This window comes from Scyliorhinus torazame, chromosome 13 (genome assembly GCF_047496885.1).
Source record: "Scyliorhinus torazame isolate Kashiwa2021f chromosome 13, sScyTor2.1, whole genome shotgun sequence".
In the NCBI taxonomy this organism is placed as follows: Eukaryota; Metazoa; Chordata; class Chondrichthyes; order Carcharhiniformes; family Scyliorhinidae; genus Scyliorhinus; species Scyliorhinus torazame.
In genome coordinates this window covers 155,631,901-155,647,233 of record NC_092719.1, presented here as the reverse complement: position 1 = coordinate 155,647,233, position 15,333 = coordinate 155,631,901, and the positions used below count along the sequence as shown (strand labels likewise).

The 15,333-nt window shown below is 49.1% G+C and overlaps 1 long non-coding RNA gene across 1 annotated transcript in view; it reads left to right on the top strand.

Moving 5' to 3' along the window:
- The first annotated feature begins 10,370 nt into the window (after positions 1-10,370).
- Positions 10,371-15,333, top strand: part of LOC140387740 (uncharacterized) — a 78,498-nt gene continuing 73,535 nt past the window's right edge. Inside the window, exon 1 of the long non-coding RNA XR_011933991.1 lies at positions 10,371-10,608. This is a non-coding gene — a long non-coding RNA (uncharacterized lncRNA). The remainder of the gene's footprint in view (positions 10,609-15,333) is intronic.

Genomic DNA, 15,333 nt, shown 5'->3' with positions numbered 1-15,333 from the left:
TACTGCACTGGTTCCATTCAACATGCACTATCATATAGCTATGAGATGGTCAATGTTTGAAATAGAAAAGTCATGTTGGAGCCACGTGTACATGCATTAGACTTTTGGAGGTTGAGGTTTAGCTATATTTATCAAGGCTAATATATAGAGTGTGCGAGGCTATCCAAATCTGTATTCATGCAAAAGTCAGCTCGAGTGGATCTGCTACAGTTCTCATAACGTGACGGGGTGGCGGCACACATATTTGAATGTTAGAACATTAATTTTTGTGTAAACATCAAAACAAATAAAAACACTAATTTGTACTGATTGTCCAAAACCCAGGGCTGGATTTTCCGACCCTTCCTGCCAGCAGGATCTTCTGGTCCCACCGAAAGCGACCCCCGCTCCCCCCCTCCCGCGGCGGGTTCCCTGACCGAATGGCCGTCGAGCAACGCAAATGACCATTGAATTTGGCAGGACCAGAAGATGCTGCCGGCGGATAATATCGAGCCGACTCCGCCGTTGGAAAATCCATGGCGGGGACCAGAAAATCCCAGCCTCGGGCTTCAGAAAGAAGGAAGACAGCATTCTTCAGGGACACTTGGAACTTTGTGAATTTTTGGGGGGCATTAATTGTGCAGAGGCAAATTTGTGGATCCCAGCTCTTTGCTGCTGAATCAAACCAATGAATAACTACAATGGAACCTATGACAGTTCCCCACAATCTACTGGCTGGAATTCTCTGGACGTTGGGATTCAATTTTTCCGTCGGCAGTGTACCCCCATCAGTGGGTTTTGCGGTGGAGTGGGGTGCTCACAATGGGAAATCCCATTGACAAATGGCCAATGTTGTACTGTTATTTAAGAATGGTTGCAAGGATAATCCAGGTAATTATAGGCCAGTGAGCTTGACGTCAGTGATAATGAAATTATTGGAAAAGATTCTCAGAGATAGGGTTGATGCTGGTGTGAAAACAGCGAGTGATGCCGGCGTCAAAGGGCCTCCAGGGCCAGGCATTCACCCCATCCTAGGGGGCTAGAATGGCGCCGAAGTGCTGTGCACTGCTCTGGCGGCAAAAGCCGGACCGCCATGGCCGGTGCAGGTCCGCCCATGCACGCCACGGGCAGCGTGGGTCTGCGTATGCGTGCCACGGCTGTCTCCGCGCCGGCCCTTGGGCAATATGGCGAAGCCCTACAGGGGCCCGGTGCGGAGGAACATAGGCCCCCCCCCCCCGGAATGAGCCCGCCCGCCGATCGGTTGCCCCTGATCATGGGCCTGGCCACCGTGGAGACTCCCCACCCCCCCCACCCCCCCGCCCCCCACACCAGGACGGCCCCGCAGCCAGAACGCCGAGGTCCCGCCGGGTAGGATCATACGCAAGCGATGCCGGCGGGACTCGGCAGGCACTTGGCCCGTCGAGCATGGAGAATCGCCAGGGGGGGGGCCGCTTTCAACAGCCCCTGACCGGCACCGCAGTGACCGCGCGGGTGCGATTGGCGGCGATTCTCCAGGCGCCGGAGAATCGGCGGCCCGGCGCAGAGCGGCGTGGCTGGATTCGCGTGCCCCCACCCCCCCCCCCCCGGCAATTCTCCGACCTGGCACGGGATCGGATAATCCCGGTCAGGATCTATGCACATTTGGAAGTGAATGATCTTATTAACGACAGACAGCATGGTTTTGTATGAGGGAGGTCCTGTCTCACTAATTTGATTGAATTTTTTGAGGAGGTGACGAAAATGATTGACGAGGGAATGCCTGTGGATGTTGTCTACATGGACTTTAATAAAGCATTTGTTAAGGTCCCTCATGGCAGGCTGGTGTAAAAGATTAGATCACATGGGGTCAGGGTGAACTAGCTGGATGGATCCGGAACTGGCTTGGCCATAGGAGACAGCGGGTAGCAATGGAAGGGTGTTTTTCCAAATGGAGGTCAGTAACTAGTGGTGTTCCGCAGGGATCACTTCTGGGACCTCTGCTCTTTGTAATATATACAAATGACTTGGAAGAAAATGTAGCCGGTCTGATTAGCAAGTTTGCGGATGATACTAAGTTTGCAGGAGTTGCGGTTAGTGATGAAGACTGTCAGAGAATACAACAGGATATAGATAGGCTGCAAAATTGGGCAGAGAAATGGCAGATGGAGTTTAACCTGGACAAATGAGAGGTGATGCATTTTGGTAGATCCAATTCAGATGAGAGCTATAAAATAAATGGCCGAACCATCAGGAGCATAGAGACACAGAGAGATCTGGGCGTGTAGGTCCACAGATCCTGGAAATGGTGGTAAAGAAAGTATATGGCATGCTTGCCTAGGACAGGGTATCGAGTAGAAAAGCTCAAAAATTATGTTACAATTATATAGAATGTTGGTTAGGCCACATTTGGAATACTGTGTCCAATTCTGGTCACCACACTACCAGAAGGACGTGGTGGCTTTGGAGAGTGCAGGAAAGTTTACCAGGATGTTGCCTGGTATGGAGGGTATTAACTATGTGGAGAGATGGAATAAACTGGGATGGTTCTCCCGAGAGAGATGGAGGCTGAGGGACAACCTGATAGAAGTTTATAAAATTATTAGGGGTATAGATAGGGTGAACAATTGGAGGCTTTTTCCCAGGATGACAATTACAAGGGGGCACAGGTTCAAGGTGAGGGGGGAAAGGTTCAGTAGAGATGTGTGGAGGAATTTTTTTACACAGAGGGCGGTGGTCCGATGCCAGGACGTGATTCTCTGCGCGTACACGATCGACCGGCCGAATTCCCGCAGGCATGGTTCTAACATGGTTCCATCCGGCAGGAGCTCGGACCCGCGGCTGCGGTGGCCGTCCTGGTGGGGGGAGGCGAGGGGGGGGGGGGAGGGAGGGAGGATCAGACTCCAGAGGAGGCCTCCACAACAGCCAGGCCCGCGATCGGGGGCCACCGATCGGCGGGCGCGGGCGATCCGGGGAGACCTACCTTCTACCCCACTGGCTCGCTGTGTGGCTCCACCATGTTGTGTGAGTCCGGCCACAGTGCAGGGCCGTGAATCGGTGCCGGCACCGCATGGAGCACTCCGGCGCTGTGCTGGCCCCCTGTGGGCCACGTAATCGCTGGGCCAGGATGCCCGTTGATGCTGGGCCAGGATGCCCATTGATGCTGGCGTGAAACATTCTGGTGTTTACGCCGGTGTCAACAATTAACCGCTGTGGTGAACGTATTATGGCAACCATTCACCACTGTATTGCATTGTACTGTGTTGTTGCCCTTGTGGGCTCCACCTATGGACCATTGTATTGTATTACACCGCTTGTATCATGTTGGTGCCCATGTGGGCTCCGCTCCTGGCTCCGCCCCCTTGAGGGGAGATATATAGAGCAGCTGCCCGGTAGGCGGCTCACAGTGCAGAGCAGTCGCAGGCAGACACTGTTCTAGTTGATTAAAGCCACTGTTCACTTCAACTCTGTCTCGTGTGAGTTGATGGTCGCATCAGCCGCCAGAATCCCGGCCATGGAAGTTATAACTTTCTGGGCAATTTCCGCAAAGTCCTTCTACGGGGACTTCTGATGTCTTCCCTAGGGTATCTCTGGGATATCTCCAGGTTATGACACTCCGGTGAATGGAAGTCCTGGCCATCGTTTGCTACTGTTGCCTAAGCTATTCTCTCGGCAACGTATTCTGCGACACCTAACTGTGCACTTGGGACCACATGGTGATCAGATTTCAGGTAGGCCTGACCAGGAATTAGAACTTAAATGATAACTGAACCCACTAAATAGGACAGTGTATCATGCTTTATTGTTTGGAATTCATAGAAAGTGTTATAGAAACAAAAACGGTCTAGCGTTATTAAAATATTAATTCACATGGAATTTGTAAAGTAAACTAGCTTTATGACTTTGGGCGGGATTCTCCGTTGGCGGGATTCTCTGTTTTGCCGGTGCCCGGGGGTTTCCCAACGACGTGGGGCTGCCCCACAATGGGAAATCCCATTGACCGGCCGGCGTAACGGAGACTCCCGCCGGCGGGTCGGGGCAGAAAAGTGGCGCGGCGGGGCGGAGGATCCAGCCCTTTATATTCACCTCCTCTCACATATGTGTTCACTGGTTGTGCTTTTTAGACGATTGGATAATTATATTTAAGGGAGCATGTAAGTATCATAATATCCACTTCCTGAACAAAACTTCTCATTGTTCTCATGCAGGTGGCACAGTGGTTAGCACTGCTGCCTCACAGCGCCAGGGACCCGGGTTGGAGTTTGTACATTCTCCCCATGTCTTAGAATCATAGAATCCCTAGAGCGCAGAAGGAGGCCATTTGGCCTATCGAGTCTGCACCAGCCCTTGGTAGACATCCTACTTAAGCCAAAGATTCCACCCTATCCCAGTAACCCTACTTAAACGTTTGGACACTAAGGGGCAATTTAGCATGGCCAATCCACCTAACCTACACTTCTTTGGACTGTGGGAGGAAATTGGAGCACCCGGAGGAAACCCACGCATACAAGGAGAGAAAGTGCAAACTCCACTCAGACAGTCACCCGAGGCCGGAATTGAACTCGGGTACCTGTCTGTGTTGGTTTCCACCAGGTGCTCCGGTTTCCTCCTAAAATCCAAAAATGCACAGGTTAGGTGGATTGGCCATGACAAAATTACCCCTTCATGTCCAAAGGTAGTGTTACGGGGATAGGCTGGATGATTGGGCCTAGGTAGGCTGCTCTTTCAGAAGGTTGGTACAGGCTCAATGGGCTGCATGGCCTCCTTCTGTACTGTGGAGGTTCTACGGATGTAAATGCAAGCTGTAGCTATTTTTATTGATGGGTAAGAACAGCCTATCTGAAATAGTGTGCAAACTCCACACAGTCAAGCAAGGCCCGAATTGAACCCAAGTCCCTGGCACTGTGAAGCAGCAGTGCTAACCACTGTGCCACTGTGCTGCCTTGCGGCATAGAGCCTTCGGTGTTGTAAAATGTCCTAAGACATTTCACAGGGGCCTATCGAACAAAATATGAATGTCAGCTGTGCCTCAGTTGGTAGCACCCTTGCGTCTGTGTTATAAGGTTCTGGGTTTAAGACCCACTCCAGAGCTTGTGTGCAAAAGTCAGGGTTGATACTCCAGTGAGGGGCATTGCATTATCAGAGGTGCAGATGAAATTTTAAACTGAGATCCCACCTGCCTGTTTTGCCATTATTTTGAAGAAAAGCAGGGAAATTATCCCTGGTGTCTTGGCCAATATTTATCCTTCTATCAACCTCACAAAAAACAGCTTTTTTGGTCATTATTACATTGTTGCTTGGGCAGTTTGCTGTGTTCATATTGGCTGCCACATTTACTACATTACAACAGTGACTGTACTTCATTGGCTGTAAATTGCTTTAGGGCATAGAGGGCAGGTTTCTCCGTCCCGCCGTGCCAGATTTCTGGGTCAGCATGCCGTCGGGATTCTCCGTTTCACAGGCTGGTCAATGGGGTTTCCCTTTGTGGGGCAGCCCCACGCCGTCGGGAAACCCCCGGACTGCCGGCAAAACGGAGCATCCCGACAACGGAGAATCCAGCCTCAAGTGTTCATGGAAAGTCCTATATAAATGTGATGCGCAATCAATAACCTCAGAAATGAGATTGGAGACAATTGAAGGCTTTAATACGCTAGATGTTTCCCCCAGCGGCGCAGGTACAGAAGAAAGCTGCTGGGGCGGCACGGGCTCTTATACCCCGCCTTGCAGGGTGGAGCTAACATACAGGCTTAACCAATGGGAACAAGTACATTCTCCACCAATGGTATTCCGGCATTACTAGGTACCGTAATCCTCCTAACACAGACTACCACATTCACCCCCTGTTAAAAAAGAGTCCGGCGGGGATGGTGGCTTCGTATTACAACGTGGTAAAAGTAGTAGAAGTTATAGTTATGAAGGTACCGTAATGCCTCTGTACAGCATTTCGCCTCATTACAACTTTTAACTATTTACAACAGTAATGTACATTTCAAAAGGAAGTAATTAGTCGAACGGGGGTCCTGGTCGTCCTCTGCGATTGTCGTAGCTTTGGTGGTGATGTCGGTGGAGGTTCGGGCGTCTGTGACTCCGGGAGCGTGGTTTCGGCTTCTGTGGCAGCTTCATCACCCCTAGACGTGGCTGGTGGAAGGGCCAACTGACCTGGGAAGGGGGCAGCTGTGGGGTGCGCTGGTGGGCAGGGCCTAGACGGGGCCGGTGGGAGGGAGAGTGGCGGGGGTGTGTGTGGGGATCCAGCGGGCGCCAGGTCCCGTAGGGAGACCGTATCCTGTCGGCCGTCGGGGTACGCCATGTAGGCGTACTGAGGGTTAGCGTGGAGGAGATGGACCCTCTCGACCAACGGGTCCGACTTGCGCGCCCGCACGTGTTTTTGGAGCAGGATGGGTCCGGGAGCTGCCAACCAGGTCGGGAGCGAAGTCCCAGAGGAGAACTTCCTGGGGAAGACAAGGAGTCGTTTGTGAGGTGTTTGGTTGGTTGTGGTACACAGCAGTGACCGGATGGAGTGGAGGGCATCCTGGAGGATTTTCTGCCAGCGGGATTTCTGGACCGCAGGGCAAGTAGGACGGTCTTCCAGACCTTTCCGTTCTCCCTCTCTACCTGTCCGTTACCCCGGGGGTTGTAACTGGTCGTCCTGCTCGAGGCAATGTCCTTGCTTAGCAGGAATTGACGCAGTTCGTCGCTCATAAAGGAGGACCCCCATTCACTGTGTATCTGGGCGGGGAAACCAAACAGCGTAAAGATACTATGGAGGGCTTTTATGACGGTGGTTGCGGTCATGTCGGGGCAGGGGATGGCGAATGGGAACCGGGAGTACTCGCCAATCACGTTCAGGAAGTACGTGTTGCGGTCGGTGGAGGGGAGGGGGCCTTTGAAATCCATACTGAGGCGTTCAAAGGGATGGGAAGCCTTTATCAGGTGCGCTTTCTCTGGCCTGTAGAAGTGCGGCTTGCACTCCGCGCAGATTTGGCAATTCCTGGTGGCTGTCCTGACCTCCTCGATGGAGTAGGGCAGGTTGCGGGTCTTGATGAAGTGGAAAAACCGAGTGACCCCCGGGTGGCAGAGGTCCTCATGGAGGGCTCGGAGGCGGTCCACTTGTGCGTTGGCACATGTGCCGCGGGATAGGGCATCAGGAGGCTCGTTTTGCTTCCCGGCACGATACAAGATCTCATAGTTGTAGGTGGAGAGTTTGATCCTCCACCGTAAGATCTTGTCGTTTTTTTTGTCTTGCCCCGCTGTGTATTATTGAACATGAACGCCACCGACCGTTGGTCCGTGAGGAGACAATCTCCTGCCGGCCAGGTAATGCCTCCAATGTCGCACAGCTTCTACCAATGCCTGGGCCTCCTTTTCGACTGAGGAATGGCGGATTTCGGAGGTGTGGAGGGTGCGTAGGAAGAAGGCCACGGGTCTGCCCGCTTGGTTGAGGGTGGCCGCCAGAGCTACATCGGACGCGTCGCTCTCGACCTGGAAGGGGAGGGACTCGGCGATGGCGTGCATTGTGGCCTTTGCAATGTCTGCTTTGATGTGGCTGAAGGCCTGGCGGGCCTCTATCGACAAGGGAAAAACTGTGGCTTGGATCAGTGGACGGGCCTTGTCTGCATAGTTGGGGACCCACTGGGCATAGTAGGAAAAAAAACCTAGGCAGCGCTTCAGGGCCTTGGAGCAGTGCGGGAGGGGGAACTCCATAAGAGGGCACATGCATTCAGGGTCGGCGCCTATCACTCCATTATGCACTACGTAGCCGAGGATGGCTAGGCGGTCGGTGCTAAACACGCATTTATCCTTGTTATACGGTAGGTTAAGGATTTTTGCAGTTTGGAAGAATTTTCAGAGGTTGGTAACCCTAGGCGGTGAACAGTTTTTGAGGCAGTCAATTCGGAGCAAGCTTTGGAGGGAATTATGAGGCTGATCTTCGAAATGGAAGAGTGAAGGTTGCAATCCCTCATTAGGGAGTCATGGTTTAAACAAGATTGTGTAACTAACAATGGATACTGACGTCTGGCTGGGTTACTGAGAAATCCATAGGGTGTGTCTTAGTTGCATCTGCCATGTATTGTGTAGTGCAATGTGTTCGACCACAGTTTGCCTGTTACTTCAATGTACTTCACGTTAATTCTGAATGTCAGAGTACAAGATAGATATTGTAAATTATTTTACTTTTCTGACTTTGTACAGTAAAGTTTATTTTGTTTGTTTAAGAACTGTGGAACCTTGTGGCTTTATTCTCTTTGTAATTACCTGGGATCTCAAACTTTTTCTACTTTAAACAAAATGTTACTGGCTCTTAACTGAATTGTACCAAAAATTTGAGGGGTCTGGTTCAGTGTAATAACAGTCTTGAATGAGGAAAGAGTGGTGGAGAAGGGGAGAGGTTTGAGGAGGGGATTTCAGAACTGGGATCCAGGAGGTTGAAGGCATGTTTGCCAATGGCGGAGTGATTAAAATTAGGGACACACAAGAATATAGAATCTTGGAAAGTTGCAGGATTGGAGGAGGATACCAGGATAGGGAGTGGCGGGGCCATGGAGGGATTTGAAAACAAGGACGAGAATTTTAAAATTAAGGCATTTATGAACCAGTGCCAATAAAGCATAAAACGATACAGCGCAGTACAGGCCCTTCGCCCCCGATGTTGCATCGAAACAAAAGCCATCTAACCTACACTATGCCATTATCATCCATATGCTTATCCAATAAACTTTTAAATGCCCTCAATGTTGGCGAGTTCACTACTGTTGCAGGTAGGGCATTCCACGGCCTCACCACTCTTTGATAACTCTTTGATAATGTAGCTCAGCAAAGATACTGAACAAAAGCCACATATCATGAGGCAAAGAAAAAAATAACTCAATCTCAGATTTGCCATTTAGGTTCAAGTGACCAGCTGAGAGCATTGCATTGCTGAAAAATTCTCATCGACCCTTTCAGCTGCAGATGGTGTTTCAATGGGACTGGGATGAAAGGAACTGGTAACTTCAAAATAAAGTTGAATATTTTTTCCAGCCTCATTGCTGATTGTTGAAATACGTGACTGGAATTCTACTCTGTTGAGGATCAGGCTCCAAAAGCATATGACTTGATGAAATTCTGATGGAGAAAAGTCCAACAGAAAAGAGGAGAAAATGCCATGTGTTTGTTAACGCACTGCCTTTTAGGCTGGCTATCTCCCTGGGGAACAATAAAGTGGGATTACCATAGATCAATGTTTTATTGCACTTGCCCTTCACCTCCACCTTCCTGATTACCAAGCAGAATTTTTGCAAAACAAAATTGCCGACAAGATGTTTCTGTATTGCAAAGCTCCCTAATAACTATTCTGTGAATCTCCCTAAAAAACATTCTCCTCACCCCTGACACAAAATAATCTTCCTGGCCAATGAAGGTTAACCAGAGTTTGTTATTGTATTCCACTATGTGTAACATGCTTTATGGCCCAAAGCTATCTATAATTGGGGTTTCTTAATTATCCACCAATTTCTAGTATCCATCAGGGTCCATTGTGGTGGATAATGGAAGTCCCACAGATATTGTTGAGTAAAGTCTGCATTAAAAGTGACCTTTTTCCAATCTATTCCACTCAATGAGATTTTGCTGCAAATGAACTGGGATTGGAATAGGGTTCATAATGACTATAATAAACAGTTATATGCAGATTCGACTGACTGAGCTGCTATGAAAGGCCCAATCAGATAAATATATTCCAGCCGAAATATAACTGGAGTCTGGATATTAATCAACAAATTAGAGTATATTACACTGAGTACTAATTTTAAAGGGAAAACCTTTCTGCTCTCAATACACAGTGCGTATTAGTATGAATGCCTTGGAGAATAATAAAGGAATGTAGTAACATATGGACAACAAAACCTTTTTGCAAGAGAGTACAGTTCAGAGGTGGTGCTGTGCACGCAAATGTTTAAGGTAAACGCACAGATCATCTCCAGAACTTTAATTTGGATTGAATTAAGCTGAACACGAAAATCCTGCAGGGCAATTGTTTGCAAACTGAGTGCGATTTTTAAAGTGGGGGTTTTAAAAGTAGGAAAGAGCAGAATTACTGGAAACATACTGGCAAGTATTGTACATTCTTTTAACACTGCAGCTTCAAAGACTGCGCTCAAGCTGTTAACTGCTTGTGTTGCCAAGTATTCACTTGTGTAATATTCTTTATTTTTTTTTGAGGTTTTCAATATCGATAATCCCTCTCAGGAAGGAAAGTGAGACCCGTGATCTGCAATTGTGTCCTCCTCATATTGACAAACACACTCAGAATTCAATTCCTGTTTTCCACTACAATGTAAATTGGCTCCAAATTAACATGCCACTAGACGAGAAGGACCTAGACTTGGAAGTATTCAGATGGAGTCTGCAAATATAAGAGGGCAGCTGGTCTCCATTACCAAATGGCTGCCATGAGCTAATTGCTCCTGCCTTCCTGAATTAGATTAATCTTTCATTGCAGTTACTACCCCAGCTTATTTGGTTTGAAGCCACCTTCAATGCCACCTTCTGCATTCAGACTGTAAGAAAATGAGAAGTCTACCATAAAGACTACCGGAACACTCTGAAAAGAGAAGAAAATGCAGGGGCTCGGTCAATCAAGAATACATTCGACAACGCTTTACCCAGATACTGAAGGTTGGTGTACAAATCAGGGTAATGGTGGGGGAAGGGGAGTAGGACTTGATATCATGGGGGAGAAAAGATGTTGTGTATTCATTTTTGTTCCTATTTGCAACAAGGTGACATTAAGAGTTCGATCGCGCGATGTGCCGATGACGCCATTGGCAGTTGAGTGAACTAACAGTCAGTCTATTCTAGCAGCCTGTGAGAAAACACCTTTCTGATAAAGATCTTGTTTGTTTGTACCTTTGTGGTCTGCAAACCTATGCTTTAAAAATACCACAAAGGGCTTTAATTGGACGTTGTGGGATGGGTTTAACTTAACATAAAGAAGGTGTGATGGGGCAGCCAATGATGGGGCTTTGATAAGGTTGAAACATGTTTATTGGGCCCAGGAAACATTAATGCTCCTGCTGATCCACCAGAAGTGTAATGAAGGCACTTAACCTTATGGATCGGTCATTCTAACTTCCTTTTATCTGATGGAATTCCCATGGTGTGGGCATTCTAGCTTCCATGCATTACAAGTAAAAGTGGCATTAAAATGAAAACACACGGTCACCTTGGGAAATTTTGGTAACAATCTCACCTCCTAGGAATGGGTGGGTTGGCCATTGCCATCCCCCCCATCCCACCCCACCCCTACTCAAACCCCCATCACCATCTCCACCTGACCCCATTATAATTAGAAGTGGGTGGGTTGGGTTTTAGCATTTACCAGTATTTTTATATTCTCACTTGGTCACAACGTACTCTACTCCTTGGAGATTAAGATTCTCTCACATGGGTTGCCCTCTCCTGCCACCTGCGGATCACCTAGAAAAAATGTTTGTGCAAACAAAATGTTGCGTGTTACTAGATGAGGTCAGCTAAGTGCAAATATTGTTAAAGGTGGTCTAATTTAGAGCTGAAGAATTGCTGCTTCTCTTTAGTTTTTGGGATGTGTTTCTGTGAGAGGCTTTATTCAACTGATCTTAAGATGTCTACCCCCAGAGGCAGACTCCTCATGGCTTGGTTACATGACGACAGAAAGCCTGGAGTGTTATACTGGTTACATTTCAAAATCCAAACATCCTCCCTTTCATACTGAACTAAAGATACAAACATGCCCTTTTTTCTGATCCAACAAAAGATACATTTGCATGCACGATCCTGCTATGCACTCACTCTTCCCAAGTATTAACAACTGTTTGGCCTACCAATTAGTTTCTGCACATGCATTGTACACATAGGGCGAAATTCTCCGGTCCCAGAGTGCGTTTTTTTCGGCGGTGCGTCGTTCGCTGGTGACGGGATTCTATCTTCCCGCTGCTTGTCAATAGCATTTCCCATTGAAACCGCCATACGTCTCCAGAAAACCCAGGGGCAGGGGTGCGCTGCCGACAGGAAAAGTGAATTGCAATGGACAGAGAATTCCAGCCATTGTCTTTAAATCTTGCCGATCTCTGAAAGGAATTTGTGTACATTGACTGTTCTTCTGGGTGACATTCTTCATCTGGAGAGTTGTTTCCTTGACCCTGGTGACTGTTGTTCCATTGCATTTGCTGGGGACTCCTGGAGCTCTGGCATCAATGGTAATTCTGTACTCAGTAAGGCTGGTGAGATCCCTCCTCCCCGACTGTCTGATTGCAGTGAAGGAGCAACTTCGCTAGGTGAATGTTTATACTTGCGGTTGCGCGTGGTATACCTGGTTGAGTTTTTTCAACTCTCACGTTAAGTTGCCTACTGTGGAATTGTAGGTCATTCTTTCCTCCTGGTATCTTTGTGTTGTCTCTGGAATTTGTTTGGTCAAATCTCACACAGCTAGGTTAATTGAAGACTTCAGTTAACCGTATGTTTTCAAAGGTATAGACTCAGCTGGAATCTTGGCCTTCAACTCTTTCAGTTTAGCTGTGATGTGAACATTTTCCTATAGAACATTTATCTTCAGCTCATGCATTTCTTTGCACTGACGTGATTGGCAGCCATCTTGTTGTGTGCTTGAATATTGTTCACCTCTCTCTGGAGTATTTATTTCCCTTTCTCTGGGGTCATTCTCTACCCGGCTAAATGTGCTTGTTCTGGGATTCAGTTTCCATTCGGGTAGATTGCACCCCCAGGATTCTTTCAATTGTATTTTCTGGTCTTTTAGATTTCAGATGAGATCAAAAATGGACAGAAGGTGCACATTAGCTCAGCTGGCTGCGCCTTACAGGTCTGAACATATCTACACATGTTGACTTAAATAAAGCCTGAATAACTATGCTCTGATTCAATTTGAAGTTGGAAGTTATTTTGCCATTAATCCCTAGTGAAAAGCCGTGGTTCTATTTTGGTGCCTAGATTTCTATTCATGCAGTAATACGTTTTAGTATTAACCTATTTTTTGTGAGGGCCACGAAGAATCCAGCACGAGTTTTAAGGATACAAAGTAATAACATTTATTTACAATAACATATATATATAACAGCAGCAGCAACTGCCCTTGCTGCACACTTCTTCCTGCTGGTTCCTAAACTGGCCAGCTTTATTTATACTAGGAGTTTACTAATGGTTTCTCCGCCCCCCTCATTGGGGAAGCTCATACTCCCACAGGATTGTGGGATTGTCATTAGTCCCCAGCCAATGGTAAGTAGGCAGGTTATAACATCCCTCCCCCCCCCAAAGTCCAAGGAATCCACCGAAGACCCTGGCGAAGGAGGGCGTCAGACTCGTTTTGCCGCAGGCCGGACACCATTTGCACGCGCCGCTGGATCAGGCGGCGTGTAACGAGACGGAGACCGGCGCTTCCGTGATGAACGGCGCAACGGTTGTACATCCACGGCCCGTGGACCCGAGGATTCCCCCTCTGATGCATCCTGTGTCTCCACCTCGGAGTCAGAGTCCGCTGCCTCCGTCATGTCAGCGTCTCTATCTCCATTCGGTTCTGTAACGCCCTGCGCAGGCTTCGAGTGAAGCACCAGTGGAAGATTGTGAGGACTACCTTCCCTTGTCTCTGGTCTCTGCGGCTGTAGAAATGAGCTCCGGGGGCGGGGACTCTTTTGAGGAGATAGTCTTCTGGACCGAACGTGGTCTACATGTTTGCGCTGGAGACGACCCTGGGCTTGCACCTGGTAAGATATAGGGCCCGATTGGCGAAAGATTACACCAGGAACCCACTGGGCACCACCAGCAAAATTCCGAACGAACGCTGGGTCACCGGGCGCAAACTGCCGAATCGGCCGATGCCGAGAAAATCCCTGCCCCTGCCGTTCTTGTGTGCGGCGTACTTTTGCGCCAATGTCCGGGAAAACCATACTGAGGTGGGTACGAAGCCTCCGGCCCATTAGGAGTTCTGCGGGAGCTACCCCAGTCACCACATAGGGGGTGGTCCTATACGTAAACAAAAAGCGAGCCAGTCTCGTGTCCATCGACCCGGAAGACTGCTTCTTTAGGCCTCTTTTGAATGTCTGCACTGCGCGCTCTGCCAACCCATTTGAAGCCAGGTGGTAAGGGGCAGTGCGGATATGGCGTATGCCGTTCATCTTCGTGAACCTCGCAAACTCCTCACTCGTGAATGGAGTGCCATTATCCGTGACCAGCACCTCGGGGAGGCCATGCGTACTAAAAGACAAACGCATCTTTTCAATTGTTGCGCAGGACGTTGTCCCCTACATCTTATGCACCTCTGGCCATTTAGACTGGGCTTCAATTAATAGAAGGAACATGGATACTTGAAAAGGGCCTGCAAAATCTGCATGCAAGCGTGCCCAAGGCCGCCCTGGCCATTCCCAGTGACGTAGGGGCGCGGCCGGCGGAAGCTTCTGATGCTCCTGGCAAATGGAGCAGTTTTGGACCACCTTCTCAATGTCGGTGTCGAGGCCTGGCCACCAGACATAACTCTGGGCCAACATTTTCATTTTGGTCACACCTGGATGCCGATTGTGCAAGTCTGTTAGTATCAGCTCCTGGCCTTTTTCCGGGACAATCACACGCGTCCCCCACAAGAGGATGCCGTCTTCCACGCTGAATTCTGACAGCTTGGAGGAAAATACCCGCAACTCGCCTGGGAGCTGTCTATGCTGCCCACCATACAGGACTATGTGCCGAACCTTTGACAGGACTGGCTCCGTCTGGGTCCACTCACGGATCTGTGATGCCATGACAGGCAAGGTGTCCATAAAATTTAGGGTTGCAACCACCTCACCGGTCGTGGGGGTCGACATGGGGCTGGTCGATAAAGGCAATCGGCTCAGTGCGTCGGCATTTGCTATCTGCGTACCTGGTTTGTGCTCCAGAGAATACTCGTATGCAGCAAGCAACAAAGCCCAGCGCTGGATCCATGCGGAAGCAATGGGCGGTATTGGCTTATCCTCTCTGAAAAGTCCCAGCAGAGGCTTATGATCAGTCACGATAGTGAAATGGCGGCCATACACGTACTGGTGGAAGCGTTTCACCGCAAAAACCACTGCCAGGCCCTCCTTCTCGATCTGCGCGTACTTCTTCTCCGCTGCAGTCAATGTGCGGGAGGCGAAAGCTATCGGTCGCTCAGCCCCATTCTCCATCTTGTGGGACAGGACGGCCCCAATACCATACGGGGATGCATCACATGTGACGAGCAAAGGTTTTCCAGGATCATAGTGGGTTAGTAACCCAGACGATGACAATTGTTGCTTTACCCGCCGGAAAGCGGTTTCTTGCGGCTGACCCCAAACCCGGGTGTGATTTTTCTTTCGCAGAAGGTGCAAAGGGGCCAGCGTAGTTGCCAGATTGGGGAGGAAC